The sequence below is a fragment of the Sorex araneus genome, chromosome 11, assembly GCF_027595985.1.
Source record: "Sorex araneus isolate mSorAra2 chromosome 11, mSorAra2.pri, whole genome shotgun sequence".
In the NCBI taxonomy this organism is placed as follows: Eukaryota; Metazoa; Chordata; class Mammalia; order Eulipotyphla; family Soricidae; genus Sorex; species Sorex araneus.
The window spans coordinates 4917826-4945514 of NC_073312.1; the positions used below are offsets into that span (position 1 = coordinate 4917826).

The following is a 27689-nucleotide window of genomic DNA, read 5'->3' on the forward strand; positions in this document are numbered from 1 at the left end:
TTCTCCCTGCGTGGGACCCCCAGGCTCCCAGCCCACCGGAGCCCTCTCGGGGGCCACTGGGGGCTGGACACACCAAGTCCTGAGACCCAACAGAACAGACCAAAGGCGTCACCCAGAAACCACGCTGGGGGGTGGGGGCTGTCATCTGAACTGGGTCCGGGGAGTCTGGGCTGCTGGCACACGGGGGCGCCCCGGGAGAGGAGGCTGGTGACTCCCCTCCAAGCTGGGGTCTCTCTGGCCAGCCCCCGGTGTCCCCTCCCTCTCCAGCCCCACCCCCCACACCCCATTTCTGCACAGACGCATGCCTGGGGCGTCCAGGTCTGCAGGGTCAAAGGCTCCCGAGCCAGATGGGCTCCTGGTGTCCAGGGCAGGAGGCCTGTGGGTGCTCGGAGCAGTGGGGTGCCAGGAGGGGTGTGCAAGAGCTGTAGGTTTTGGTGAAGGCCCCTGAGGAACCCCGGGCCCAGCGCTTACTCAACACTCACTCATCTTCCTCTTCCCACGGAGAAGGGACCTACCTGGACTTGAATCCTTGGTTTCCTTGAAATTATATTTACTTTGGGCTCATTTTTAAATGGCAAATGTTAGCGCTTTCCCACTTAGGATGGACATAAATCTCCCGGACCCGGGAGATGGCTCAAAAGGCTCCTGTGCCGTCCAAGGGAGCTCTGGGGGTGCCCCCCCCCCCGCCCAGCACTGCGAGACCACCGGTGACTTCAAGGAAACAGTGCCCGAGCCCCGGCGTGGCCCCCAACAGACACACAAACAGGAGATGGGCATTTAGCCACATCACGCAATCTGAACGCCTTCAGGTGGAGGAGGCAGGCCTGGGGTCGCGGGGCGGGGGTGGGGGTCTCCCATTCTGTGGACACAGCGGAACGTCTCTGCCCAGTTCCTCATTGTCCCACCTCTGACTCCCTCGGCCCTCCCGCGCTTCTCTCCCCAGTGGGGGTGACCTGACCACTGCCTGGGGCAGCCCCTGGCTGTCCCGGGCTGGCTGCAGTGTGGCCGGGACTGACAGACAGGACATGTGGGGTCTGGGGCGGTGACACAGTGAGGCCCTGCACGTGAGTCAATCAATGAATCCGGGAAGTGAAAACACACTTCATAACTCTTAGAAGCTGTTTGGAAACTTAATAAACTCACGAAGTTTCCTAATAAGCGTAATAAGCTCATGAAGGCAGTGACTGGAGGGAGGGACCCTCCAGGGGGATGACTCGGGGAGTGGAGAGACTCTGGAATTTCAGGGCTGGGTTTGGGGGGCTTCTTCATAGAGGCACACGCACGGGGCCTTGATGGCCCAGCTGGGCGCGTCCAGTCCAAGGGGGGGGGTGTCAGGCTGATGGCGTCGCTCTTTCATCCTTTTAATCTCCTGTGGAGTCCACGGGTCTTGGGGCGGGCTACTCGTTCACTCACTGTCACACTGGACGGCAGATACCAGTCGTCCGGTGGGTGATGGTGTTGCTAAACAGCTTCCGGGTTCTCCAAGGACTTTTCCTTCTCTGAGTCCTTTTCCGGGTTCCCCGTCTTCACTGGTCGGGAGACGTTTGATTTTAGGAAACAGGGGCAATCAGTTGAAGCTAAGAAGCCGGGTGATTCCGACGAGGTCGCCCCCACGTCTTTGACAGAGAGTGACCACAGGAGGGGGCATGGAGCCGGGGCCCTGAAGGCAGAGACCCCCTGTCCACAGCCCTGGTTCTGGAAGCTTCAAGCTCCGGCACTAAGCAAATGGCCGGGCCGGGCAGGGAGGGGCAGGGTCTCTCCCGGGAGCGTCCCAGGCCACACGACGGTCAGATCCCACCTCCTTCCTCTCTGGCCGGTTTCCCTGCAGGGCGGAAGAAGCCTGCCGCTTTAAGCAACTGGTATTCGCTATTCTCCTGAATCCGGTGGAAGGTTTTGGATCGGGTGTAGGAAATTTTCACGAGACCCTAAATTTCACGTCGATTTGTGATGGATTAGCATACCAAAATTGGCTTAAAGTGCTCTTAATGGATGCATTACTGCAGAGCAGAACTGTCGAACCAGAGTCTTTCTAATTTTATGAAATTGAAATGCACTTCAGGTTATTAGCAGTCTAAATTTGTCAGAGTCACAGGGCTGGAGGCGACGGGTCGCGGGTGGCGGGGATCTGAAGCCGGGTCCCCCGAAACGAATCTGAGAGCCGAGTGCCGCGCACCAGACCCCCTCGCGGGCTCTGCCGCTGCCTCGCCAGCCTCCTCCCGTCCTCTCGGAAAAACGCCCTCGCCCTGCGACAGGAGGAAGGGAGCCAGCTCACCCCAGCCTCTGCCAGGGCTGAGTGGAAAGGAAGGCTCGGCTGGTCCCCCATCTTGCACCCCACATGGTTTGACTGACCCCGGTAGGAGCCCCCCTGGAAGACCCCACACGCTTTGGTCTGCACGGACTGTGAAGGGCAGAGTTGCCTCGTGGACCTGGGGTTATCGTGTGCGGTGGTCGAGGCTGGCCCTCTCCCCTTTCCTCCCGAGTGGACTGGGGGACCCCACTTCCTAGTTCCTGGCTTGCTTCCCTCCTCACCCCTCGGTGTGGACTTCCCTTGGCAAGCCCGCCCGAGGTCACAAACACTAGCAGAAACCACAGCTGTAGCTTTAGAAGGGGGGAAGGGAGACATTTCCCCTCCAGGTGTGGGGAGTGAGGCCAGGAGAGCTGGAGGGTTGGCCCAGCTCGGCAGGCAGAGGTCCAGTCTGGGTCTTCAGGACCTCAGCTGTTTCTAGTTCCAAGTCCAGACGGCAGGGGACCGTGGCACAGCCACCCCTTGGCTCTGTCCTCATGGCATGAACCCCAGCGGGGGGCGCTGTGCCTCCCTGGGGCACCCATGTACCCAGCGGATCTGAGCCTCAGCCTTCTCAGCTGAAAAGCAGGCGTGGGTGGTCTCAGACCCTGAGGCTGCTGTGTTGGGGACACCCTTAGCAGCGTGTGTGCCACCATGGCATGGGGACTTGGTCATCTTGGCGGCTCCAACACTGACGTAGGTGCCGCAAAGGTGCTGGGAAATGTTGCGGAACGAATGAACGAATGGGAGGGCTCGTGGCTGGCGCCTCATCTCCAGCTTCCTGATGTGCTCACGCTGTCTCTCACAGAACCTCGATTCCAGCCCTGCTTGGTCCCTGCCGCCCCCTCCCGTGACGTTCACGGTTCTTGTGTGATTGTCAAGAGGGACACACACTTCGATAATGCTGGTTCCTACGTAGAGCCACCCATAGGCAGTGTCCCCAGATCGTGCTCCGAGTTCCAACTCCCTGGCCTTCTTCATGACAACCCACCAAGGGATGTCTCTGTCAGCGACCCGAATCCCGCCGCGGAACAAATACCCCAGCATGCGGTGGCTTCCCAAGCACTGCCCGCCTCCTGCTCGCGTGGCGGCGGGTGTGGAGAGACGCATGAGTCCCGCGGCGGGAGAGGAGGCTAGAGGAAACTTAGCTGCAGGAAGCAGCGGGGTGGTGCGCCTGGTCCCGGGGCTACGGCACCTTGAGAGAGACAGGGAGCAAGCACAGCCCCACCGCAGATGTCTGGCCTCACTTCCTGAAGCCCCTTCGTCTAAAGCAAGTGCTATGGTGGTGCCAAGTCAAGGAAAGGGGTGCCATGTGGCAGGCCCTGCGTGGCGGGCACCAGGGAGGGGCGCTCTACCACGTGCCCCATGAGGCTGGCACCAGGCAGTGGAGACCCATGATCCAACCTGCATGCAGGGTCTGGTGCTGTTTTGCAAACAGGGAAAGGACTGGTGTAAGGTCACTCGGCAGTCCCGGAATCTCATCAGAACTTGGCCAGCTCAACCAGAGCAAGGAAACCAGAGCCGACAGGGCGGTGCCAACAGCACTCAGGCGTTCACTTCACTCCGTGAGGCATCTGTCTGTCCGCATCCCTTCCCACTTCCGGCTCTCCAGATGACAGGCTCAAGCATCTCACTGGGGTCGTTTTTTTTTTTTTCCCAGGGGCCCACGGGGGCAGAGAGGGGGAGCACCCTGCAGTTAATTTCCAACGCGTGTCTGGAGGCCCGGGGAAAGTCCCCGCTGGAACCAGTATCAAAGCGGCGTCGGGATTTTTACTTAAAAACAATTTGCTCTGTGTCAGCGGCGATTTCTGACACCTGAGCTTGAAAGCGCGCCGGGTGGGCGCCGTGCCACCCCCAGAAGGGAGTCGTGTGTGGACTTGGAAGGAGGAGAGGAAAGAGGCAGGGCTGTCTGGCCGGGGACTCGGGCTCCACGCCCCGAGACCAGGGGATTTCCTTCTCGGCGTTTCCATAGCACGTTCCCCTGTGTTTGTTTAATGCCGGTCCACCCAGGGGCTGACAGCGGCCTGGAGAGGGCCTCCCTGCAGCCCGCCCTCCCGAACAGCGCCCTGCTCTGTCCTCCCGGTGCAATTACTTGAGTATATAAACGGCCCTGAAAGGTTGCCTTTCCTCGGGAGCTAATAAATAAGCCCCAGAGCCACACAGTGCAAGACCTTGAGAAATGGCACCGCCATCTACGGGGAATTGTGAACCCGGAAAAAAGCGGCTCATTGTATTTTCAGGGGGGAAAAAAAGGTTTTTGTTTGGAGGGGTGAACAAGCCAGGCACGGTGAGCCCAAGTCACTGTGCAGAGTCGCCGGGGCAGGGCAGACGCGACGCTCCCCCGGGGCCCAGCGGGCCCGGCGGCCCCTCCTGCGTTCCTATTTCCGTGCAGACATTATTTGCAGGAGAACAAGATGGGTAGAGAGGACTTGAGGGTCTTCCAAGGTCTCCATCTTAGCCCTCCCCCCCATGGTGGTCTCTGGGGGGGCCGGGGTGCTCCTTCATCAGTTCACACCTCCCAAGGGGTTCTGCTGTATGTGTTGGGGGAGGGGGTCACTGGGAGGAAGCCTCCATCAGTTCAGATTTCTTCAGAAAAAGGAGCAGGAAAGCCCCGACAGAGCCAGACCTGGGGCAGAGCCAGCCTGTCGCTCTCGGCTCCACTCCTGGTGGCTTTGAGGGCGCAGGGGCTGGACTGTCGCCATGGGGACATGGGCAGGCAAAAGGCAGCGAACCCCAAGACAATGATTCTTTTCTGTCCCTGGGACCCGTTTCCAGCGAGGCTGGTGCTGGAGTCGAAGCTTCCATAATTCAAAGTGTCTTTTCCCCGCGCCCTGATGCCATCTTCAGCCCAGACCCCCGGTACGCCGGCCTGGGGTGGGGGGCTGGGGGGCATCAAGGGGGTCCCCTGATGAGTCTCTTGGGCCGGCTGAGCCTCAGCTCCCCCCTGGAAGCCAACAGGCTGGGCCCAGGAGCCCAGAGCCTTGCGGGGTGCACTAGGACAGCAGGGGGGCGCAGAGCGCCCCCCCCCCCCGCCACGCGCCGGGCCCGCGGCCACGGCCTGGAATGTCCACGCAGGGGCCGAGCCCAGACCGCCAGATTGGCCAGACCCGTCCCGGGCCGCGTGTCGCTCCGGGGCTTTCGGCTCGCGCCCGCGCCGGGAGGCCCCCCCGCAGCCCCCGAACGGTGTTTACCCGGCCGGGGAGGGGGCGGCGACCCCACCCAGCGCGCGGCGCGCACACGCCGGCCCCTGGCATTCCAGCCCCGAGCCGCTGGGTGTCAGTGCGACACGGGGCGGGGGGAGGGGACGCCGCTCGGGGTGTCTCATTCGCCCTCGGCACGTCCCTCCCAAACTTTTCCTCCCCGCGCTCCGCGAGTCAGGTCGACGCGCCCTGGACGCGGGGCGCGGGGCTGCGCGCGCTCGCGCCGGGACGGAGCCGCGCCGGGGCGCCCAGGTAGGCGCGAGCGGGCGCGGGGGCGCGGGGCGGGCGCGGGGCGGGCGCGGGGCGCGGGGCTCCGGCGCCCCTCGGCGGCGGCGGCGGCGGCCGCGGCTGATCCGGGCGGGCGGGCGGGCGGAGGCGGCGCGCGGCGGCGGCGGCGGCGGCGGCGGCGGCGGCGGCCCCGGCAGACAATGAACTTGCGAGCGCGCCGAGCCCAGGCAGGTTTGGGCCCGGCGCCCCCCGGCCCCGGCTCCCCGCGGGGCCCGACGCACGCGCCCCCCGGGCTCCCGGGGACGCGGCCGTGGCGCGGGGAGGGGGCGCGGCGGACAGGCCGGCGGTGGCGAGGGGCGGCCGCGCCGGGGACCCGGGGACGGGCGCCGGACAAGGGCTCTCGCCACGTGAGCCCGGGGCCGGGGACCCCCGCCCCCGCCCCGCTCCCCTGCGCACTTCGGGGAAGTTTCCCGGCGCCGCCCGGGGCGGGAGGGGGTCCCCGCCGGCCACACTCCCGTCCGGGCCGCCGGTTCGGGTCCCCGGGACCGCGGTGGGCCGGGCGGCCGTGGGAGGGGAGTCCCGGGTGCCCCGGCCTCGGCACCGGCTCCGGGAGGGCGAGCGCGGGGCCGAGCGCAGGATGGGGGGAGGTCGGGGCGCCGCGGGGCCCCGCAGCCCGAACTTTTGCGCCCCCAGCCGGCCCCGGTGCCCGCGGCGGCGGCGCCCGGCCCGGCCCGCGGGGTGGCCGGCGCTTCCCGGTGGCGGCGGCCTGGGCGCGGCGATCGGCGGGTCTGAGCGGCGGGGAGCGCGGGGGCGCGGGCGGGGAGGACGCGGGATGGCGGGCGGCAGGCGCGGGGGGCCCCGGGGAGCACCCCCGGGGGCTCTCGGGGTGCGGGCGGCCGGGCGCGGGGCGCCTCCCGGGGCCGAATGAATGGAGAGCCGCGGCGGCGCCTCCCGGCCGCCGGGGCGCACGGATTGGCCGGCGCGCGCGCGTGTGCGTGAGTGTCGGGGAGGCGCCGGGGTCCCGTCGCGGCCGGGGCGCGCGCGTGTCGCCCCCCCTCCTGCCCTGCGCCGCGGAGCCGGAGCCGACGGTGTAGACCCGGGGCAACACCGCAGGCTGCCGGCGGCGGGAGGGACGCGCCCTGCGCAGGATGGTTTGGAGCTAGAGGAGGCGACGCGGGGGGCCCGAGGCCAGCGCCCCGCGCCCCGCTGCTTTCCGAGACCCCCGGGGTCCTTCGCTGTCTTCACGTTGGGTGAGTTTCAGGGAGCGGAGTGGAATCTCCCAGAAGCCAGGATGCCCGGTGAAGGGACGTGACTGCCCATCAATGCGACCGAGCCGCTGGGCGCTCTCTGGCGTGGGATTCCCGTTCAGGGTCCCCAGTGCTCTTTGCTAAAGAGGGGACCCCACGGGCCTGTGGAGTTCCGTCTGGGAGGAGGCAAGCCCCCAGGGTCAGCAGGAAGCCTGTGGAGTCCCCTGCACCTCCCCTATGCCTCCCCCCCTGCACAGTGCCCCCTCCCTACCTGGAGGGGACTAAAATTTGAAGGGAGGGGGGAGCTTTGCTACAAGTTTCTCTAGGACCCTTCCAGAGGGCCCCAGCTTTCCTCCCCCATCCCCAGGGATACAGAATCAGGACCCCCAACTTTCCAAATCAGGGGCACGGATCCCATTTTCAGTCTGGAGTCAGGATGCCGTGAGAAGCCCAGAGGCATCCAGTCAGTGAAGCTGGTGGCGTTCAGCTGCGGGAGCGTGACCCGGGCTGAGCTCGTCCAGGCCCGGCTTTAACCCCCGCTCCACCCCCAGCACAGAACTGGGCACTAGTGACCCCCGAGTACCCCCAGGTGTGACCCTTCCCCAGACCAAACAAAGGCTTCTGTTCAAAGCGCCCTAGAAGTAAAAACGGCTTTTAATCAGGTGTTTTTTGGTGGTTGCTGTTTACCCAGGAAGTTTTCTCTCTAGTGAACTGTAAAGATTGGCAGGAAAGTGTTTGTCTGACCACATCCTGGAGGGGAAACTGAGTCGGAGAGGGGCTTGGCCTGTCACTGCCTGGGTGTGCCCAAGGGGGCTGCGGGCCTGACCTTGTGTCCAGGGTCTGGCTCTCACCGGCTCTAGGGCCCCCTGCAGGAGAGTGCTCCCGTTTGCCCGTGTCTCGGGATGCAGGGGGGCAGCGGGCGGGCTGCAGCGGGGCTCCCTCCGGACGAGTGTGGGCACCCAGCAAAGCCACCGTCCGTGGCTCTCGGTCAGGTCTTGCTTATCTTTGTGGATTCCTGCTCTGGTGTGTGAATGCACCTTTGTGGACGTGGCCGTTCTTCCCACCTCTGCTGGCCAGTAGATGTGACGCATCGAGGGCAGCCTTTGGAGTCCTACCTGCTCCAGAGAGACCAGGTTAACTCTGCTCCCGGAGGAGGCAGTGTTGCCCCAAGGTTGGTCCGGGGGTTCCCTGCAGGAGCCCCAGGCCCTTTGAACAGGCAGGGTTTGCAGCTTGAGAGGAGGCTGGCTGCTCCAGGCTCTCAGCTGAGCTGGAAGTTTCCCAGGCTAGAGTAGGGGTGGGGAGAGTGGGGGGAGGCTGGGGCAGGGATGGGGGAGCACTCCAGGCTCCTCGAGGGGGCAGCTTCCACTCCTCGGGGAACAGCTGGGAGCAGACCAACTTTGTGTGGTCTGGTTAACTATCCACTGTCCAGCGTGGATAGTTCTAGAAGATGGACTGGCTTCCTGGAGCAGAGGAGGGCTGTGGGGAGAGCCGCCACCATCAGGCTGACATCTGACGTGTTGTGTGTGTGTGTGTGTGTGTGTGTGTGTGTGTGTGTGTGTGTGTGTGGAGACAGGTGGTAGCTGCTGGAGGGACGCAGTGCCTGACGGGCCGTGCTCGCGTCCCTTGCTCTACGTGGCTGCTGGGAAGAGGCAGCTGCCGGTGTGTGTGCCTGGGGGTGCAGGGCAGAGGTGCGAGGGAGCCCGGGTCGTCCCGGAGGTGAGGGACAGAAGGACAGCTGAGCCACAGCTGGGCCGGGCTCGGGCTGCGCCTGCCCACAGGCCAAGGGCGTCCGTGAAGGGCCTTCTGGGCCGGGAGCAGGAGTCTGGTAGCCAGGGTGGAACCGAGCTCCAAGCTGGTGACTCGCCCGACATCAAGGCTGCTCAGCGCAGCGTTGACACGGGTCTCAGATCCGGCTTGCGACTGTGCACCGTGTCCCTGTCCCTGTGTGCCTTCGTCCCCATCCCTGTGCGCCTTCGTCCCCGTCCGTGGAACTGGGCTGGGCCCCCGTGCGCCTTCGTGCCCGTCCCCGGGCCAGACTCTGTCTGAAGGGAGCAGCTCCTTGAGCCCCAGACTCAGGGCCCCGGGTCGCCGAGTGCCACTTGGAACCCGCGGAGCGGCCTTGAGTCCAGGAAGCAGAAAGGGTTTGTCACTGCGGCCCCGAGCAGGGAAGGGCTTTCCCCAGGGGCCAGCGGGCTCCCGTCTGTGGCCTCAGGCGGGAACGTGGCCCCTGCAGCGCGCGCTGTCCTCACTCGGGTGTCCCGGAGCCCCGTGTGCCCCCACCCCTGCACACTCCCTCCTTTACTGTCCCATGGCAGTCGGGGTGCGCGCCCCTCCGCCCCTCTCCGGCACCTGCGCCAGCCCGATGGTTTTCACGCAGTTTGACCTGACCCCGCGAGGCAGCGGCCCGCCCCCTTGGCAGAGGCGGGCGAGAGGCCCGGGCAGCGGAGGGAGGGCTTCACAGCAACTCGTGTGATGTGGGATTTTGGTGTGGAGCTCGGGGAGGGATATATTTGGTCCCCACAGTTGCTGTGCCGTGCGCGTCCCCGCTGCTTCCCGGCCGCCCTGGGCTGGCCGGTGTCCACTGGGTTCCCCAGAGAGGCCTGCTGGGACCAGACAGACCCAGGGCTCCCGTGGGGACGCACAGGAGGAAGGGTGAGGGAGCAAGTGCAGGGGGAGGCTGGAAATCCCGGGGGCGGCGGTGCGGGGGGCGGGAAGTAGCAAGTGTGACTTCGGGAGGGGGAGGCGGGCATGAATCAGCAAGTGGGGTGGGGAGGGAGGTGCGCGTGGAAACCAGTTTTCCGTTTCTGCGGGTGTGGGAACAGCAGCAGCCGTGTCCCGGGCGGCCTGCACCAGTGCGGGAAGGACACACGCGCCTCCCAGGGGCAGCCCCGCCAGGTGTGGCGGGCGGGCGGGGGGCGAGGGGCAGGGTCTGGGCACTGGGCTTGGGGGAGCAGCTTTTGCACCAGTCAGTTACATAACTTGGCTGCTGGCGGCGCCTTCCTGGGCCCGGAGGCACAGCAGGCAGGGGGGCGGCTGCCTTCCTGCGCCTTGGCTGGGCGTCTCTGGGAGCCTCCCTGGTGCCCGGCCGGCCGCGCCCACTGGTGACCCGGCGCTGCCCACACCTCTTCCATCTCGATTCCAGAACGCCGCGGCCTGGCCTTCGGGAAGAGCGTGGCTGGCAGGCGCCCCAGGGCAGAGGGTGCCTTGATCATGGAGACGTGGCCCCCTCCCTAGCTGCGCTTGTGTGAAAACACTGAGACAGGCAGCCGAGCTGTCCAGGTACCTGAAAGCACCTCACCAGGGCGGCTGTGCTGCCTTTAGCTCCCCGTGGCCCCCAGGGGTGCAGGGCCCACCCTCCGGGGCAGCCCTGAGTGGGCGGCAGGGAGAGGCCCGCCCCGGGAGGTGCCCCAGGCTGCGGGGCCTTCCTCTGAGAGGACTGGGTGCATGTGGGTGCCTCTGCGTGTGTGTGTGTGTGTGTGTGTGTGTATGTGTGTGTGTGTGTGTAGGAAATGCCCCGCCACCCCCAAGAGGCCTAACTCAAAGGATTGCCCCTTCTTGGAAGTTTCTCTTTTTGTTTTATTGGCTCAAGGTGAAACACACAATTACAAAGTTACTCATGCTTGGGTTCTGGTGATACAATGTACATTTCCCACCACTACGTCCCACATCCCTAGTTTCCCTCCTGCCAGGGCCCCCAGCCTGCCTCTGTTCTCTCCCCTCCCCCCCACATTATGGTTTGCAATACAGGTACTGAGAGGTTCACGTCCTTTCAGCACCCAGTTCTCCTTGTAGGAAGCTTCTGGATGTCTCTATCTGCCGTTTGACTACACGTTAGCCCCTCGGAAGTAAGTTCAGCCAGTGTCCTTGAGGGTCCCCAGAGCCAACTGTGGGGTACCCACTGGGCAGTGGTCTTGGGTGTTGAACCCGCGGGCTGAGAGTTTGTGGATGAGCCTGGACACCCTGTGGCCTGCCGTCCGGTCCCTCCTGGCCTACTCTGCTCCATCTCCAGGTCCCTGGGCCAGAGGTAGCAGCTCCCGTGCCTCAGTTTCCTCACTTGAAAACTAGGGTTAGAGGCTGGAGCGATAGCACAGTGGGTAGGGCATTTGCCTTGCACTTGGCCAACCCGGGTTCAATTCCCAGCATCCCATATGGTCCCCCGAGCACCCGCCAGGAGTAATTCCTGAGTGCAGAGCCAGGAGGAACCCCAGAGCATCTCCGGGTGTGACCCAAAAAGCAAAAAAATAATAATAATAATAAAAAAGAAAGAAAAGAAAACCAGGGTTAGAAATCTATTTATTAGGGCTGGAAAAATAGTATGAGGGTTTGGCTTATATGTGACCGATCCGGGTTTAACCCCCCCCAGAACTACGTAGGGCTTCCAAGCTCTCCCCCCGCCCGCCTCCCCCCTCCTGAGTGATCTGTGAGCACAGAGCGAGGAGTAAGCCCTGAGCCCTGCTGGGTCTGGCTCCCAAACCCAAACACCTCTTCATTGTTGCATCAGAGAACATGCAGGTTGGGGTTCAAGACTGTCCCTTCCCAGGTCCCCTCTTTCCTGGCCAAGTTCGGAATCTTTGGCAGGACAGGAAGGGGGGAGGCTGGGGAGATGGGAGTGGAGGGGCTGCCCTGAGCCCACCCGAGTCACAGGAGTCTCCCCAGGGACCACCCGGTGGAGCCACCAGCCAAGTGACACAGGACCGTGGAGTGGAGTGCCGAGCCAGTGGCCTGGCGGCCGGTGGGGTGACAGATGGTCCCATTAGGGCCCGTCCTGATAAGGACCGCGGGTGCAGGGGTCAGGCCCGGGCCCGCCAACCGCTGTTATCTGCAGCGCAAGTGATTAGCAGGTGGAGAGGCCGGTGGCCGTTCCTGGGGCTGTTGGCGAGGCGAGGAGCTGGGTGCTGAGTGTTTCTTGGCTCCTCCCTCTGCACGGGGCCTGCCCCTCCTGGCCCGCAGGAGGGCTATGAAGTGACTCGGACCCTCGCCCGAATCTCCACCGCCTCCCCGGGCTGCTACATCCCGCTCTGCTGTGCGTCTCGACCCTGACCCATCCCTCTTGTGTTTGGGTGTTCCGGGGGACACCTCTCAGGGAGGGGGGGGGCGCGTCTGGGGTCCCCGGCGGAGCAGGACCCACGTAGGGTCTCCAAAGGTCGCCGCCCCTTGTTGCATCATTGGCGATGGTTCCTTGCAGGCCCGTCTGTCCTGGCTCCTGCGCCGGGTGGGCCTCTGGGTGTGCACCCTCGGGTCAGAAAAGAAGTCCCAGTGGGGTCGGAGGGGTGGGGCGGGGGTGGGTACTGGGGACGGTGGTGGTGGGAAATGTGCACTGGTGGCGGGGTGGGTCTTCGATCGTTTTATGACAAACCCAATCATGAAAACTGTGTAACTGTATCTCATGGTGATTCAATTAAAAAAGAAAAAGAAAAGAAATCCCAGTTTGGTGGCAGGGCGGCCGTGGCCGTGGCCGCTGTGTTCTCACAGGAGTCGGGCATTGGAATGCAGGGAGGTTCGGGCGGGGGCGTGTGGTCCCTGGGGAGGTGTGGGGCTGTTGGCGTGGCCCAGCGCCCTGCAAATAGCTTCTCTCCCAGTCTCTTGCTCCTCTGTATGGAATGTAAATATTTGCATTAAAAATCTAAAGCTTACATTTGTAGGAGCCGTAATTTCCAACCCCAGGTCAGACTCTTGGCCTGTAGAGGTTTCTCCCCTCTGATTTGTGAATTTGTTTACTTAGCGTCTTCCTGTGCTCACGCACGGTGGCTGGGTGCCCCGGGCCTTCCGGGATGTGGGACGCGGCTGTCCTGAGAGCCGTCCGAGGGCCTGTGTGTGTGTGTGTGTGTGTGTGTGTGTGTGTGTGTGTGTGTATGTGTGTGGCATCTGCCGGGCCGGGCTGCCGGAGTTCCTGGCCCCTGGTGTCCGGGCCGGGCAGCAGCATTGATTTCGGGGCTGCGGGGACAGCTCCGGGGCCCTGCGCAGTCTGAGCTGGGGAGGCAGCAGGAAGTGCTGGTTTCCGGCCCGAGGAGGAACCAGGGGCCCGTGTGTGACAGCTCCCTTCCTGGGGCTCCCTGGGGGCAGTCTGGGCTCTCTGGGGCCCCGTGAAGAACGGTTCAGACTGTCCGGAGCAGGATGTCTTCACCCGCACCCGGCCCCCCCGCTCTCTTCTCTAGACGAGTTCGGGGGCTGCGGGGAGGCCCCACCATGGCCTCTGACCCTGGCGTGCGTGGGTGACGGCTGTTTCGTACATGTGTTAGGTTGCGTGGCATAGTTTTGGTGGGGGGGTGGGGTATGGCGTGGCTGTATCAGATTGTGTGTGTGGCGGTGTGGTATGGTTGTTGATAAGAGTGGTGGGTATGGTTGTGGGTATGGTATGGTGTGTATATGTGTGTGGTTGTGGGTATGGTATGGTGTGTACCTGTGTTTGGTTGTGTGGTGCAGTTTTGTGTATGGTTGTATGTGTGGAGCTATGTTTGTGTGGGGTTGTATGGTGTGTGTGTGTGTGTGTGTGTGTGTGTGTGTGTGTGTGTGTGTGTGTAGGACAGCTGTTCCTAAGATTCTCTATGCAAACCCTCCTTCTGGGAGTCCCAACCAGTAGCATGTGCAGGCCCGCGGCCTGGAGAAGCCCCACTTGCCACTGGCACAGTTCCAACCGAGGGGCCCTGCCCGCTCCTCTGTCACCACAAAACCAGGGCGGATGAGAGGGACCAGGCAGGGTACTGGCAGGCCCTGGGCCCTGCAGCCTGAGACTCAGACTCAGTAGAGAGGACGGGGGGGGGGGGGGGATCCCCTCCCCCCACCCTCTCACCCCGTCTCAGGACTGCCATCCATCCTTCCTCTTGGGGAGGGGTCTCGCCTTCTCAGGGACCCCGCACAGGAGAAGTCCCGGAAGGGGAAGGAGATCCGAGGGGTGAGAGACTCAGTGCCCGGCACTCGCTGCCTCACTGTCCCCCCTGACCCCATCCAGCGGGGCTGGAAGATCCTGTTGTGGTTCTCAGTGGTCCAGCCCTAGCGTTCCTATCTCGGAGGCTCTCCCAGCCAGCCCCTCCTGGGGGTCTCTCCAGCCTGATGTTAGCCGCACCCACCCTCCCTCCCTCCCTGCCACAGTTTGGAATAAACACGCGCTGTTCCAGAGAGACCCCGCCAAGCCCACTGCAGGCCAGAGGCCCGAGGGGAACTATTTTGAGAGCCAGAGGAAATAGCTTCTTTTAGGACGTGCTGAACTCGACTGAGAAAGTTCTCGGCGGGAGTAGAGGGGAGGATGCAGGCCGCCCGGATTCCTGAGACCGGGATCCGCCTGACATTTGTGTCGTCCCGAGTCTGAGGAGCTATTTATACCCGAGCGAAGCCGTTTCTCCAAGAAATTAGACAGAGATGTTCTGAGCGGGCGAGTGGGAGCTCGGCAAATGTCATCTCCTCGTCAGGACGCGGCTGCCGGGGTGGCCGCCGGAGAGTCACGAATCCTGTGCCCGGTGCCCAGGGGCTGCGCGGGGGGATCGCCAAGGGCTGCTGTTTGGGCGGCGGAAAATGTATTTGCTCTCGGCTGCTCAGGCTGGAGACCAATCAATAGGAGGGGTGAGCCCGCCCACCTCTGATTCAGCAGGTTTCCAGGGCTGGGAGGGAAGTAGATTCCTCCATGAAAACCCCTCACGCCTTTGGCCAGGAGGGTCTGCAGACGGGTCAGGGGAGGGCCAGAGGGCGAGTGGGAAAGAGAGAAAAAGAAATTTTTGTTATATTTTTAAAAATCAGGCAATAGGCTTTATTATACTGTCTATTCAAGTCATCTTTTTTTTCCCCTTTAAATTGGGATGCCATCCACCTACCATGTTCATTTCACCATTCACCTGTTTATTCACCGACCACGCTCTGCGCCCGTTTATTCACTGCCACGCTCTGCGCCCGTTTATTCATGCCACGCTCTGCGCCCGTTTATTCACTGCCACGCTATGTGCCCGTGTATTCACTGCCATGCTATTCGCCCGTTGGCAGTATACATGTCAGGAGTGACGACCTTCAGGGCCCAGGTTCCGTGTGCCCGTGTGGCTGTGGCCCCGGCGGTGTTACGACCCCCTTAGTCCTCGTGACAGCAGGGCTTACTGGCTCTTCACCTGCTCTCTCCGTGGCCGGGGAAGGCTGGACCCCGGGGGCTGGGGGCAGGGTCTGATGGCTTGGAACTCGGCCAGGCGTTGGGGAAAACAGAGAACCTCCATTTTGCAGATGGGGAACAGAGGTCTAGAGAGGCCCCACGGGGTCAGAATTGAACTGGGGTTGCGGACTCACAGTGTTCTCCAGAAATTCCCTAATTTATGGGGCGTGGGGAGGCTCACACGTGGAGTGGAGTGGGGGCGTCTCCCAGTGATTCTCAGCTAAGCCGGCCCGTGGTTCAACCTGAGGGCTCGAGGGAGTTTCTGCCCAGTTCCTGGGGTTCTGGGGATCGTCGGGCCGTGCTCAGGGGACTGGCACTCAGGACACAGTGCTCAGGGGACTGGCACTCAGGACACAGTGCTCAGGGGACTAGCACTCAGGATGCAGTGCTCAGGGGACTGGCACTCAGGACGCAGTGCTCAGGGGACTGGCACTTAGGACACAGTGCTCAGAGGAATGGCACTCAGGACGCAGCTGCAGGGCACGTACCTTAGGTGCGTGCCACCTCCCCAGTCTGCTCCTGAGTCTCAGCAGAACCCCGGGGCCCTCCTTCGGGGCTGGGGGTGAGGCTGCGTGGGGGCACCTACCCAGAGCCCATCCCCCCCAACAGAACTCGACCCGGCCCAGCAGGAAGCGCCTCTCACGGGGCCCAGCGTTGCAGGATCTTTCCCTGCAGCTCTCGGCCCACATTCATCCGGGGAGTAATTCAATTAGGAACCAATTCAGAGAAGAAACTTTATCTGATCTGGCTGAGCCCGCGAACAAGGGGCCGGACTCTGACTCCGGGTCCCTCGCCGAGGCTGTGCTGGGAGAATCCTGCGGGGAGAGCAGGAGCGGGCAGCTGTGTGCAGGCTGGGGCGTCCCGGCACCCTGGCTCTGTCCCCAGCCTGCGTCTTGCAGTGCTTTCTCCCCAGGTGCCATCTGAATTCCGAAGTGGTCGGCAGAAGGAGCGTGAGGCTGGAATGTTCTCCAGGCTTCTGAGACCTTCTGAGATGTCCCCGAGGCCCTCCGCAAGGGCTGGGAGACGGACTCTGCTGGTGATGCTGTGACAGCCAGCCAGGCTCGGGGACTCACCGGGCTTCGGGAAGTCTGTACCCAGTGCTGCTCCGGGCTGCAGGCTGCACACGCATGTGCCATGCGTGTGCATACATGTACATACGAGTGCCTGCACACAAGGGCATGCTGGAATTAAGCTTTTTTTTCTTTGTTTCTATCTTTTGGCGGCCACACCCAGCAATACGCAGGGGTGACTCCTGGCTCCGCACTCAGGAGTCACTTGTGGTGGTGCTCAGGGGACCCTGTGGGATGCCAGGGCTCGAACCTGGGTCAGCCGTGTGCAAGGCAAACGCCCTCCTTGCTATGCTGCTGCTCCAGGCCCAGGATCGAGCTTTAAGCTGAGGAATCCTTTGAGCTTCACCATGATCAGCATAGTTCTGAGTTTCTGGGTTTCCATTTTTGTTTGTTTGTTTGTTTGTTAATTTTGTTTGTTTTGTTTTTTGTTTTGGTGTTTGGGTGCCACCCAACGATGCTCAGGGGCTACTCCTGGCTCTGTACTCAGGAATTAGTGCTGGTGGTGCCCCAGAGACCATACAGGGTGCCGGGAATCGAACCCAGCCTGGCTGCACGCAAGGCAAATGCCACCTTTGCTGTATTAAGGCTCTGGCCCCGGTTTCTGGTGCTTTCACCAAACATGGATGTGGCAGTGAGCCTCACGGACCCTCGGGGCCATGACTCCCTCGATGCCGTGGTGGGTTTCTTGGTGGGCTTTCCAATGTGCTGTGGCCTGTGTGGAACCCCAGAGAGTTTCCCTCTCTCTGTGCGTGCCCCCCCTTCTCACTGAGGTCCCCCCAGGGCCTGCCTCTGCTCCTGCGTGGCCGTGTGTCTTACTGCAGGGGGCATGTGCAGGTGCGGCCCCCGGGGACGGATGCTTGCAGGGATGCGTGAAGGATGGTGGGTGGAAGGAAGGAAGGATGGGAGGAAGAAAGGACGGGCAGAGGATTGAAGGGTGCAAGTAACGGCGGATGAGGAGGGAAGAAGGGGGGTTGGATAGATGGAAGGAGGGAAGGGTTGGCGGCCTGGGAGGAGGAAGAAGGCTGGGTAAAGTGGGCAGCTGATGAACGGGTGGGTGGGTGGGAAGATGGATGGGTGGACAGACAAATGGACGGGAGGAGGAGGGGAAGAACGGACAAGATTCCACCGGGAAGCCGAAAACCTCAGGCCACAGTGCTCTTCCTGTTTGCTTTCCCGACTGTCACCCTTTGTCCCAGTGGACGTGCTGATACAGGCAGGGGTGAAGGACATGCCGCTTCTGCTTCATTAGCAAACAGGGTTCTGGGCTGGCCCTTGGGCACGTCCAGCTCTTCCGGCTCTGGCCCTGTGTGTCCCCTGCAGAGTGGCCCTCAGTGACCGGGAGCTTGCTCTGGGCCCCACACTGCCACACGCCCCGGGCCTGCACCCCCCGGGCACCTTGTTGGCACCCCGCCCAGTGCCCCCCTGGCCTGATCCCCTCTCGCCGCCTCCCCTGCTCCGGAGTCCAGCCCCAGGGCCGAGGGGCCACCCGGGCCAGGCTGCCCACCCTGTATCAGCAGCCGCAGCAGAATCGCCGTTTCCTGTGGCTCGGGATTGATTTTCCAGCCGTGCGCCCGATCCATTTCCATGGATGCAGAAATGGAAGGGAAACTCGCCCCCCTTCCAGCCTGATTTAGAACCACGCCAGACGCTCGTTCAGCGGCTCGTCCCCAGCCCGTGTGGTGCCCGGCTGCCTGGGACGGTGGCAGAGCCCAGGCTGGCCCTGGGCCCCAGGTCCCCTGCGTCTCCGGGCGCTCCTCGCTGGAGATTTTTATCTGAGCTGTTTTTTATTCAGAAATATTCTCAGACTTACCCAAGGTGGCAACACAGTGCAGAGCCCCTGTGCCCTCCCCCACAGCCCCCCACCAGGAGAGCATCTCACGGGACCCCCCCCCAAGCCCCCTCCAGACCCGCTGCCGCCACGGCTCATCTGATTAGTCCAGCCCCCGCCGCACGCAGGAGCCGGTTCGGAATTTCATCACTCCGGCGCAGCCTTCCATCTCCCCGCCGGCAGCTGGGACCCTTCCGCGGGTCATCAATTAGAATTAGTTTCCGGGGGGCCAGCCAATCCCGGAGGAGCTGTGACACGTGTTTCCCGGTGCACGCGCTCTGGGGGCGCCTCCTCCGGGGGAGGGGGGAGCGATCGAGGTCACCTTCTCCTCCAGCCCCAGCAGCTCAGAGAGGAAGAAGAGTGGAGGAAGGCTTGGTGCGGGGGGCCGGGCTGCCAGCGCCGGGGTGTTTGAGTCTCTGCCTCTGCCAGATGCTCTGGACATTGTTTCATTCACTCCTCAGCTGTCCTGGAGGGCAGCATGAACCGCTCACCCATTTTACAGATGGGGAAGTCAAGGTCAGGGGGCTGTGTCTTGCTGAGTTCCGGTGACTGGTGAGTGGTGGCCTGGGCACTCTCTCGTCCCTGCACTCACACTTGCACCCTTCTTTTTTTATTTAATTTTTTTTATTTATTGGATCACCGTAAGAACAGTTACAGAGCTTTCCAGTTGAAGTCTCGGACATACAATGATCAAACACCCGTCCCCTCACCGGTGCACATGTTCCACCACCAAGAACCCCAGTGTACCCCCCCATCCCACCCCTCCCCCTGCCTGTGTGGCAGATGATTTCCACTTGACTCTCTACTTGGTCACATTCAATATTTTGACAAGAGACCCATCGTTATTATTTGGAATTTCCCCCAACAATCAGACCTGCTGAAAAGGCGTCATTAGGTAATTTTTCTCTTGCTGATCATGAAGAGCAGATGAGCGATTGTGGATTTCTGATATTCTAGTAATAAGGCTGGAGCCGTTCGTGGGTGGCAACTTGGGGCCTCGTCGGGGCGGGGAGAAGGGCCGGTTCCACCCCCCATCCCGTGAGGCCCCGCCTGACTCCTCACCGCAGTCTCATACCTGGCTGTCCAACAGGCTCTGAAAGATGGCAGCCACCACACCGCGGGGGCAGGGGGAGGAAAGGCAGAGGGACAGACACCTTTCCCCACCCGGGGCGGCATGGCGCCATAGTTTAACACACAGTCCAGATGCGTTTCTGCCCAAAGCCGCTGGGTTCCGGGATCGGCTTGTGTGCCTCCGGGATCATGGCCGTTCAGGAGCCGGAGGAGTCGTTCGTGGGCGGCGACCACGCTTGCACCCTTCTGCTCCAAGTTTTGGGGGCTTCTGCGAGCCCCCTTCCTCCACAGCCACACGCCAGGCTTGGCAGGGGCCTGCGAGCTCTGATGCAGTGGGTCCAGCTGGTCCAAACCGTTGCACTGCGAGAGGAGAAACACTCAGAGTCGGGGCCGAGATTCCCTTCCCGGGCGGGAGGCGTTTCTGCTCCTTGTCGGATGGGCGCCTCCATCCCCTGGGGTGGGACCAGGTGCCTTTTAGCGTAACCTGATCCCCGAAAGGTGCCAAGTCCCCCTGCCACACCGCAGGTGGGGCTCCCCGGAGGCCGGGCGGTGGGTTTTAAACCTCCTGTCCGGGGTGAGTGTGTCGAGCCGCGCTGCCCAGGGCGGCAGTCGTGGGCAGGCCGCCTGCTCTCACACCCTTGCCCGCTCCCGGCTCTGTCCTCCAGCCTCCGCCCTGTTCCCTGTCTCGGGAAGAGGAGAAGCTTTGTGTGTTCTCTCCCCTCTAATCCCGATCGGGAAACTCTGTCATCTCCGAGTTCGGGTAACGGGGCAGTTTACACGGCCACGTGGGACCCGACAGTCACGCCCCTCCCCCAGACTTACTCAGAGTTTCCACAGGCAGAGAGCCACGCGCCCAGCGCCGGAGAGATAGGACGGGGTTCGGACGCTTGGCCCAGCATGCAGCCCACGGTGGTTCGAATCCCCAGCTCCGCTTAGGGTCCCCCCAGCCCCCCGGAAGGAAGCTGCTGGGAGTGGCACCCTCAAACCAAACAACCCTCCCCCGTAGCCATCAGCATAGTCCCTCTCATCCTGTTTCCCTCCACACTGCCCTCTGGATGGTGCCGTCACAGCGTGGGGTAGGGCACCCCCAGACCCCCAGCACCCCTGCGATCCCTGGGGGCACTACCCTCTTCACCCCTCGGCCTGTTTCCATCGAGGCCGTGTATCTCGGGGTCTGAAAGGGAGGTGCCGTCTGCCCGTCCTGAGCGTCACGTTTCCTGGGTGCCTAGAGAACTGGGCAGGCGTGGGGTGCAGGGGGGGAGGGGAGAGGGCATTGATTTGTCATTGGGCAGAGAAAGCAGGAAGCAGTGGGGCCCCGTCCTCCCTCGTGTGAGACCCGGGTGGGATGTTGGTGGGGAGAATTTGAGCCCCTGTCCCAGTGGCGCCTGAAGCACCCCTGCTCTGACAGGGGTCCCCACCCTGCTCTCACGTCCGTGACCTCCCCCCTCCCCCCCGGCTGGGCAGCTCCCCATCATGGGTCTCTCCTGACTGCCTGCCCCCTGGAGGCCCCTTCTCTGGTCTGGAGCAGATCCACCCGCGGGGCCACAGCCGCAGGACGAGCAGGGAAGACCGTGGCCTTGCACGCACCAAGCCGGGTTTGCACCCCACGGGGTCCCCCGCGCCCCACCAGGCGTGATCCCTGAGCACTGACAAGAACAATGCAGCCAAAGCAACCCGCCCCGAGCTGTCCCCTCCGGGGAGTCCCCCAGAGGGCAAGCTCTTCCTCCCCCCCGGCCAGACCTCTTCTTTCCACCCAGACGGGACTTCCGCCGTCTCTCGGAGCTTCGCGTTTCCGTCCGTGCCGAGCAGGGCTTGCCCGCTGGGCTGGCGAGGCCGTGAGGGGCAAGCGGGATGTTTCGCCGGAGCAGAGCGAGGTGGAGTCTCCGCACAGCTGACCGGGGAGGTGAATCACACACGCCGCGTGTGCTCGGAGCTGCCTCTCCTGGCGAGGGTGTGGCGCATCGGGTCTGACGGTGGCAGGGAAGGAGTCCGTTCCCGATGCCCTTCAAGGAGGCTCACGGGGGGTGCGATGGTGGGTACAGCGCTGGTGCCTTTGCTCAGTCAGAGCAGGTGTGCCAGGAAGGGCCACGAGAGAGAGAGCAGGGGCTGCAAGGGCAGTGCCCTGGGCACCACAGCCCGGGCAGGACTGTGGCTGGGGCTCAGCTAGCCCGGGTCACCTCTGGGCTCTCCCAGCCCAGAAGCTGGGTGGTCTCACCAGAGAAGGGGTGGACGGAGCCGCCAGCCCCGAGCCAGCCATCTGCTCTGGTCTCACTTCAGCAGATTCGCTAATTGAAGCAAAGGTTCTGGGAGTTCTGACACGAAGGATCGGGATTATTGGTTCTGTTCGTCATCTTTGTCCTACGTGTCCAGACACCACCGTTAATGAAGTTTGAAAGCCCAGCTCCTCGGGGAAGGCGTTCACTTCGGTTTCTAACTTGGTTTGCCCAAAGTTCTCGATGGTTCGACTTCATTGGCAAGAGGCTGCCCCGAGACTCGGCTTGCAGGCCGGGCCTGGGGAAAGGGGCACTGATCAGGGTGGCCTTCGGGTGCCAGGCTGGGGCTCCGTTCTGGGGGCTTTGGGGCCCACCTGCCTGGCAAGTCAGGCAGAAGTTGGCTGTGGTGTTTGTCCCTGGCTTCCTGCGTCTGAAGCGTTTGGGGAATGCCAGCGGTCTTTCCCGGAGGACGCGAAGGTAAATCTCAGCAGGAAAATATCTGTAGCTGATGGGGCTAGAGCGATAGCACAGCGGGGAGGGCGTTTGCCTGGCATGCGGCCGACCCGGGTTTGATCCTCGGCATCCCATAGGGACTCCCAAGCACTGCCAGGAGTAATTCCTGAGTGCAGAGCCAGGAGTAACCCCTGAGCATTGCTGGGTGTGACTCAAAAAGCAAAAATAAATAAATAAAAAATGCTGCACCCTGATTCTGTGAGGACTGGAGGGGCCGTAAAGCAGGTGCTTGTAGGATGTGGGCCCCCGTGTCGGGGAGTTTGGGGGGGGTCTCCTGCTCTGAGTGGGGGGGCAGCCCCTGTGCTCCCCCTGCTGATGGCCTCTGGGGTAGGACCTGAGCAGGGCTTGGGAGAACAGTCACTGCCCGGTGTCTGCTCCTGCCGGCTCTGCCCTCTGTCCCCAGACTCCTGGGGGGGGGACGCGGGGGGTCTCAGAAAGTTGTGGGGAGCAGGAAAGGCGGCCTGGGGAGGCGGGGGGCCCAGAGGAGCAGACCAGCCCCTCTGAATGAGAGACAGCAAGTGTAGGGGTTGGTAGGGGTTCCTGAAACCGGGATGTCCCTGTCCCTGCTTGGGGACACGCTTCGGGTCCCGATGGCCCTTGCCCTCACGCCCGCCCCCCGCCCTCCTGCCTCCCGGCCCTCCCCCATAAAGGCATCTCGGGGCTTTCCTCAAGCTGTTGCAACTGCAGAACCTTGGAAAAACCTGAAAACCTGGTGTGTGGACACTGGACTCGGCGTGGCCTGCTTCCCCCGGCAAGGTTCAGAAGGGGCGGAAGGTCGGCTGGACACAGCGGGGCAGGGGAGTCCCGGGCCCACGGCCCTCCTCACCCCTGTGCCTCACTCCCGGCGGACACTCAGCACTCGCCCAGCCCAGCTCTCCCCTCGGGGGTGACGGGCTCCTGAGCCACCCCAGGCCGTCCCCTGTCGTGGGGCCGAGGGCTCAGGCTCGGCCTGGGGACTGGGGTGCTCTGTGTCCATGCAGGTGGGACGTGGGGACCCGCCAGGGCCACCCTCAGTGGTCTTGGGGACCAGGGGGTACCAGGATTCCAACTTGGCTGATGCAGAGTCTCTGCCCCTAAACCCAGCCCCAGAAGCACTTTTTGTTTTTAGGTGTTTTTTTTGTTTTGTTTTGTTTTGTTTTTGTTTTTTGCTTTTTGGGTCACACCCAGTGAGGCACAGGGGTTACTCCTGGCTCTGCACTCAGGAATTACTCCTGGCCGTGCTCAGGGGACCATATGGGATGCTGGGATCGAACCCGGGTCGGCTGTGTGCAAGGCAAACGCCCTACCCGCTGTGCTATCACTCCAGCCCCGGTGTTTTTTGTTTTTTAGGGGGGAGGGGGGCGAACCCGACAGTGCTCACGGCTTACTCCTGGCTCGGTGCTCGGGGATTTCCTCTGGCGGACATGTGAGGTGCACGCCCTGCCTCCGCGCTGTCTCTCTGCTGATCCAGCCCCCTGCCCTCCACGGCAGTTGGTGAGGGGCAGCCCGTCGGGCGTCCAGATGTCAGTGGGTCAGTGGCGTTAGTGGCTTCAGGTAGAGCAGGAAAAGGAAGACATGGGAAGGAGAGCGAGGAGGAGAAGGCGACTCGGGGCTTGGGACGCTTCTGAACGGTTTCCAGATTTCCTTCCCGGCGAGGGAGGGAGCCCGGGGGCGGGGGGCGTCCCTGCTGTGCCTCGGGAGCTCTCAGGGCCCAGGAGGGGAGAACCGGCAAAGCGGGGGGGGGGGGGAGGTGGACGCAGCCACAGACGGTGGTGGGAGGAGCAGACGCACCCCCGGAGACCAGACGGCCCCGCGCACCCTCGCTCCTGCTGCAGCAAACGGCGGGGGGGGGGGCTCCAGAGCCAGGGGCAGCGCGGGCCGCACCCCCGTGTGGGTTTGCCAGGACCCTGCGCCCGCCCTGGAGAGGCCAGGCAGAGCTGGGCGGGGCTGCCGCCTTCCCAGTGCCTTGAGGTGCACGTGGGTCCCAGTAAGGACGAGCACCCACGCCCGGGTCCCACTAGGGATGAGCACCCACACCCGGGTCCCACTAGGGACGCTGCACTGGGGCCGTGTCCCTGGCTCTCCAGCCCCCCTGCTCTGCCTCCCTTCTCGGGGCCGTTTCTGGAGCTGATACTACATGCGTGTGTGTGTGTGTGTGTGTGTGTGTGTGTATGTGTATGTGTATAGGTGTATGTGTGTATGAGTATATATGTATGTGTATGTGTGCATATGTGTATGTGTATGTATGTGTGTGTATGTGTGCATGTGTGTATGTGTATGTATGTGTGTATGTGTGTGTATGTGTGTGTATGTGTGCATATGTGTGTATGTGTATGTGTTCATGTGTATGTGTATGTATGTGTGTATGTGTGTATATATGTGTATGTGTGTATATGTGTGTGTATGTGTGTATGTGTGTGTGTGTGTGTGTGTGTGTGTGTGTGTGTGGAGGGGGTCCCTTCTGGCCCAGGAAGAAAGGAAAGAAGTGGATGGACAAGCCGGGTGGAATGTGGGGTCCCGAGTCTGACTTCTGCAGGGCGACAGGGCTCTTGTGCCAGGCTGACTGCAGGGGTGGGAGAGGCGGAGGGGACACAGCAGGGGGTTAGTGGGCAGAGGGGGGACTGCACTTTCCTTGTGCCCCCTCCTGGGGTATTACAGGGAGCTCCGAGCATCCTCACCACAGCACACACGGTCACGGCCCCTGGCTGGTCAGTGCTGTTGTCCAGCGTGGTGCAGGCCTCCCCATGGACTCCCATCACAGTGCTCCTCGTGGCCCTGCAACCTCAGCAGGGCTGCTGGAGGGTTGGGGTAACCTCTGGGGCCCAGTGTCATGGCCCTGGCTCCGCTGAGCTGACGGGGTCTGTGTGGCCCGGGGTGGGGGGGCAGGTGGGAGCAGGCCGGGGGAGAAAGTTCTTCCCAACCTTTGCGTTCTCTGCTCCGAGCCTTTCCCCGGGGTGGGGGGCGTCTGTGCGCTGTGGGGAGCCCGGCGGCCAGGCCAGGCCCCGGGAGGACTCTGACTCCTTGTAGAAGTCTCCTCTCTCCTGGGTGCCCCCTCGGGACCCCTGCACTTATGGCGGCTTCTGCCGCAGGCCGGCCGGTGGCAGATGCGGGCACTGCGGCCTGGGGCTCGCTCTCACCGCCTCTCCGAGGCTCCTCCTGGGACCACACCCATGCGGGTATTTATAGCGTCTCCAGCTGCAAGTGTTGGCGCCTGCAGAGTTTGGGGAAGCCTCGCTGGCTCCACGGCGGGGGGGTGGGGGGGGAGAATTCCTTCCCCAGGCCCGGCCGCTCTGCCCTCAGCGTCTCGGGGCCTATAAATAACCGCGGGTCTGACCTGTTTGTGCTCAGAGGTGCTGAGAGGGGCCGGGCGTGGAGAGGGCGCTGAGCTGGGTCTGGCTGCTGACCGCCGAAGGGAGTGGACGGGGGAGGGGGTGTCGGACCTGCGATGGCGGACGCCCAGGATTGGGTTTGGGGGTGCTCCATCCCACAAGCCGCTCAGGGCCGGCGTGTCCTGGCCAGGGGACCGGGGTCTGCGGGGGCCCTCGCCTGCCTTCGCCATGCGCCTGTCCCCGCCTGGCACCCGGACTTGCCCGGTCTTACCTCCCCCCTGGGCAGAGAGTCCCACGGGCAGCTCCGCCCCCTGTACAGACCCTCTGCCCCGCCCTCTGGGAGCCGGGATGGGCAGACTCAGGCCCCGAAGTGGAGGGGTGTGTCTCTTGACTCCCCACTGGGCTTGGGTCCCCCTTTCTTCCTGGCTCCCCTGTTTCTCTCTCCGGGGGCCGATGTCCCCACCCCCGGCCACGTGGCCCTGAAGCAGCCCCTCTGGGGCCCGGCGTTCACAGCTCTCTGGATTTCAGTCAGTTTGGAGATATATATATATATATATATATATATATATATATATATATGTTGCTTTTTGGGTCACACCCAGCGATGCACAGGGGTTACTCCTGGCTCTGCACTCAGGAATCACTCCTGGCGGTGCTCAGGGGACCCTATGGGATGCTGGGAATCGAACCCAGGTCGGCCGCGTGCAAGGCAAACGCCCTACCCGCTGTGCTATCGCTCCAGCCCCGGTTTGGATAGTTTTGTTGCTGCTGTTTGGCTTGGAGCCATGACTGGCGGTGCTCAGGGCCTCCTCCTGGCTCTGTGCTCGGGAGTCACTCCTGGTGAGCTCGGAGACCGTGTGGTCTCAAACCTGGGGGTCAAACCTGGGTTCGGCAACACGCGAGGCAAATGCCCTTCCTACTGTATCGACTTTTCGGCCCGTTCGTTTGAAATGTTTGAGCATCTGCCCTGAGATGTGCTTCACTCAGACATCCTTTGAGGAGGGCCCAGGAGATGGCTCAGTGGTCAGGGTGCCGTGGCACCAGGTGGCCCCGGGTGCCACCGAGCATAACCTGGCACCCCTGAGCCCCGTGGGTGTGACCCTGCTGGAGCAGCTCTGTGCCCTCTGCCCTTATTGACTAAGTACCTCTGGGGGTGGCCCCAGGCCCCCTAAGACAACAGGACCAGGGACCCCAGCCAGGCTTAGAGCTGCCCACCGTATCACCATCCTCTGTGCCTGCAGACGAGGGGTGGGTGCGAGAGGCCATCAGACGGGGAAACTGAGGCTCGGGCATTTTCCTGGCTGCCCTTGTTTTCAGGGTGACCCCCGTGTCTCTGGCTGCGGCCACACCTGTCTCACTTGCTCGGGGCCGAGAGGGGAAACAGAGGGACAGTGTAGAGCGAAGCCCCTTCTGGCCGTGGCCACCCATTAGCCCCAAGGCCTGCTGCCCTGGGCTTCAGCCCAGCACCTCCCACCACGGGGCCCTTGCTGGTCACTCAGCGCCCGCCCCCTCGCAGCTGGAGCTGCAAAATGGGGCTGCTCTGCCCGCCTTAGCGTGGCCTCAAAGTCGGGGTGGCGAGGCGGGCGCCTCCTCCTGGCAGGTTCCTCCTTCACCCGCATCACGGCTCCCCCGAATCTCCAGCGACCCCTGCGGCTGGAGGGAAGATCTCAGCGGGGGTCTCAGGCTTCCCTGGGCTGGGGGAAGACCCCCCCACCCACCGCAAGGCAAACGGGGGCTCCCGGCTGACGTCTGTCGCTGGGCCACGCGTCTGCATGTACCCTCAGCGCCGTGCGTTCTCGTGTGCGGACTTGAACCGAGGAAGCCGAGTTGACGGTTTCCTCGCCTGGGGGTCGGGGGCTGCTCCCCAGAGCTGGGGCTTGCAGGTGGAGTCCCCCGGGGCCGGCCCCAGTCTGACCCCTGGAACCACACGGGGTCCCAGAACACATCCGGCCCCCGAACACCCTCCAGACTGAAGAGGAACAGTCTTAGCCGCGGGAGAACCTGGGTCGGTCCCCGGCTGACGCCGGAAGAGGGAGAGTCAGAGCAGCTTGGCGGGGCCCCTACATGCAAGGGTTAACCGGATTCGTATCTCGCTCATCTTCAGAAACGAGAGTGCTTAGAGTGGTTCTGACCTGCAGGGCCGTCCGCTGGGGAGCTCGCAGCTGCTCCCCGGGGCTGATTTATTCGCTGCGGGGCTGGTGCATCTGCGGGCCATTGTTCCCGTGAGGCGGGGACGTCCGGGCTGGGCCCTCCACTGCCCGCCAGCCTTTCCAGCCTTCCCAATGGTGCGTGCAGGCCGGAGGACAGGGGGCCGCTCAGCTCTGTGCACTGTGCCCAGGCCCTTCTGGAGAGTTCCGGCGGGCAGAAGGGGACGTCGCGGGCAGCCTGGGCTCCGGCCTCTGCCCTCTGCTCCGAGCCTCACCTCAGACGTGTCTCCCGGGAGGCGAAGGCTGTGGTTGTGGTGTCACCCCGAAGGTGCAGACACCAGTCCTGGAGCCTCTCCGGCGGAAGCCCCCGGGGGCGCAGGGGACCCTGTCGGCCTTGAGAAGAGCTTGTCCGGGCCTGAGGTGCCGCTCAGGCCCGTGGTACCAGAAACTCC

General features: G+C 63.2%; 1 protein-coding gene across 2 annotated transcripts in view; it reads left to right on the forward strand.

The window, feature by feature from the left end:
• Positions 1-5592: 5592 nt before the first annotated feature.
• Positions 5593-27689, forward strand: part of CHST15 (carbohydrate sulfotransferase 15) — a 52688-nt gene continuing 30591 nt past the window's right edge. The window contains exon 1 of one of the 2 annotated variants that reach the window (XM_055119052.1): positions 5593-5736. The gene's annotated coding sequence lies outside the window, so the exon portion shown is untranslated. Of the gene's footprint in view, positions 5737-6658; positions 6963-27689 lie in introns of those variants that run through there. The other variant, XM_055119051.1, reaches the window with a different exon arrangement.